This window comes from Oxyura jamaicensis, chromosome 33 (assembly GCF_011077185.1).
Source record: "Oxyura jamaicensis isolate SHBP4307 breed ruddy duck chromosome 33, BPBGC_Ojam_1.0, whole genome shotgun sequence".
Lineage (NCBI taxonomy): Eukaryota > Metazoa > Chordata > Aves > Anseriformes > Anatidae > Oxyura > Oxyura jamaicensis.
Genome location: NC_048924.1, coordinates 280306 through 282934, shown reverse-complemented (window position 1 = coordinate 282934; position 2629 = coordinate 280306). Strand labels below are relative to the sequence as shown.

At 69.5% G+C, this 2629-nt stretch overlaps 1 protein-coding gene across 1 annotated transcript in view; it reads right to left on the bottom strand.

Annotated features, from left to right (window-relative positions):
• The window catches only part of STAT6 (signal transducer and activator of transcription 6), an 18775-nt gene extending 18702 nt beyond the window's left edge, over positions 1 to 73 (bottom strand). Inside the window, exon 1 of the mRNA XM_035308962.1 lies at positions 49 to 73. The gene's annotated coding sequence lies outside the window, so the exon portion shown is untranslated. The remainder of the gene's footprint in view (positions 1 to 48) is intronic.
• Between the last annotated feature and the right edge of the window lie 2556 nt (positions 74 to 2629).

Genomic DNA, 2629 nt, shown 5'->3' with positions numbered 1-2629 from the left:
CCCCGCCCCCCGCAACGGGAACCGCCCCCCCCCCACGGAGCCGCTCACCCGTTCGGCGGCGCTTTGCTGCTGAACGGGGCCGGGGCCTGGCCCCGGTTTGCAGCCGCGTCCCGGGGCTTGAGAGCCACGGCCGAGCCCGGGAACTGCCCGGAGGCGTGAGCGAGGTCCGGGGGCTGTCCCCGCCCGGGGGGGTCCCGGTGCGCCGGGGGCCGTTTGTGCCCCGTGGGCCACTCAGTTCCCCCCGCCGCCCGGTGGGTGCAGAGCCGCCCCGGAGCCGCCAGGGGGCGCTGCCGCACCGGGGTCCCGCCGCAGGGCCCCGTTACCGGCCCCGGGTGCCCGAGGCCCCGGGTGGGGGCTGCTGGAGGGGGAGACCTGGGGGGCTGCTGGGGGGGGGGACCTGGGGGGCTGCTGGGGGGGGGGACCTGAGGGGCTGCCCCCGCACTGCTGGGACGGGACCCCCCAGGACGCGCCGTGCTTTGGGCAAACAGCTCCTCGGTCCCCCAAGCCCAAGGCCCGGCCGTGCCCCCTGTCTCGGGCACCGGTGGCAGCACCCTCGGGGGCCAGGGCTCCGCGTTTGTCCCACAGCAGGCCTCCAGCGGCGTGCGTGGGGCCGGGGCGGCGTGGGGCAGGGTGGTGTCCCGGTGGGGCTGAGGGGCAGCCAGCACCTCTCGGAGGAACATGGCTGAATGCGGCCGTAGTGGGACGGAGCCCGTGTTTCACTGGGGGGCATCAGCGACCGGGGGGCCCTGCTGTGGCATCCCCCTCCTCAACCTCCCTCCAGCAGCAGGACCCACGCAGGGCTGCCCGCTCTGGGGGTGTAGGGGGGCACTGGGCTTCCCCCGCCTGGCTGGGGGCCGCGGGGGGCCCTCAACGAACCCACCGGTGCTGAGCGCTTGGGAACCAGGGCTGGGTGCGTGGGAGGAATCCTGGCAAGAGCGTGGCCATGGCCCCGCTGTCCCGGCCACCTCCGCTCGCAGGCGTTTGCGCAACCCGCGGGGCCTTGGCTGCGTGGCGCAGAGCGGCGCTTTGTGCCGTGCCCCCCCCCCCCGGGCACCACTGGACCCTCTGTGGGGGGGGACAGTGTCCCAGGAACATCTGGACCTTCCTCCCAAACATCTGGCACAGCACTGCCTCGGATGGGCCCCTCCCGGCTGGCTCCTGTCCGCTTTCCCCCCAAGCCCTCTGCCAGCATTGCCTCACTGGGGCAGGGGCAGGCATATGACGTCATTTGAACTCGTGACGTCATCCAGGGGGCCCCGGCGGCTCCTGCCACAGAGTGGCCGCAGGGTGGGTGCCGATGCTGCCCTGGCCCCTGTGGCACCCGGACTCAGCACCCTGTGGCAGTGGCATGGCAAGGAGCATGATGTCATGGCTCTGGCTCTGACATCACGGCTCTGGCTCTGACATCAGAGCCACAGCCACAGTGGTCGTGGAGGGATGGGGCACTGCCCAGGGGTGGCTGAAGGAACGCACCCGCAGCCGGCAAAGGGAAGGGGTGGGGGCAGCCCCGCTGTCAGTGGGGTTGAGGGGGTCCACGCTGCCCCCCAGCCCCCAGCCTGGGTGGGTCCCCGGGGCCTCGGCAGCGTTGCAAACATTGGCAGTGCGGCTGCCAGCCCAACCGGCCCAAGACGCAGATCACGGTGACGGAGACTCTCGCTAACAAACATCTGAGGCAGGGATGAGACATTCCCTGCGGAGAAAAGGACGTTTGGGTAAGGCGAGAGGAATGCTGCGGCTGTTTGGGGCTGGAGCCGCTGCCCCCGCCCCCCCCTAGGTGGGCTCACAGAGCATCTCCCTGCCAGGAACTGGTGCTGAGCCCGAGCACGTCTCCGACCACGCGCTCAGGACCCAACACTGGATGAGCAAAATATGGCCTGGCCCCAGTGGGACCCTGCTGCTGGGACCCCGCTGCCAGGACCCTGGGCTGGGGGTCATGGCCTGGGGCCACGGCCTCATGCTGTGGGGTGGGGGCGGCGGGCAGCACTGGTACCGTATCCATACCACGTCCATCCCTATGCCACATCCCTGTCATACCCATGCCCCTGCTGATACCATGTCCATACCTACACCATGCCTGTGCTATACCTGTACCATTCCTCTGCCCACACCATACCCATACCATATCCATGCCATACCCGTGCCATACCTGTACCATACTTCCACCGCGTCCGTACCATGCCATGACCGTCCCTCTGTCCGTACCCGTTCCCATACCACACCATGCCCATACCTATACTGATACCGTACCCGCACCATGCCTGCACCATGCCCACACCATACCTGCACCATGCCCACACCATCCCCATCCCATGCCCATCCCATGCCCATCCCATGCCCATCCCATACCCATCCCATCCCCATCCCATGCCCACACCATGCCCACACCATGCCCACACCATGCCCACACCATCCCCATCCCATACCCACAGCATGCCCACAGCATGCCCACACCATCCCCATCCCATGCCCATCCCATGCCCACACCATGCCCCCACCATCCCATCCCCATCCCACGCCCTGCCCATGCCCATCCCCATCCCCACACCTTCCCCGTACCTATTCCCGTCCCATCCCCCCCACCCCCATCCCGGTACCTGCCCCCCCTCTATCCCCGCCCCGCCGGGGGGGC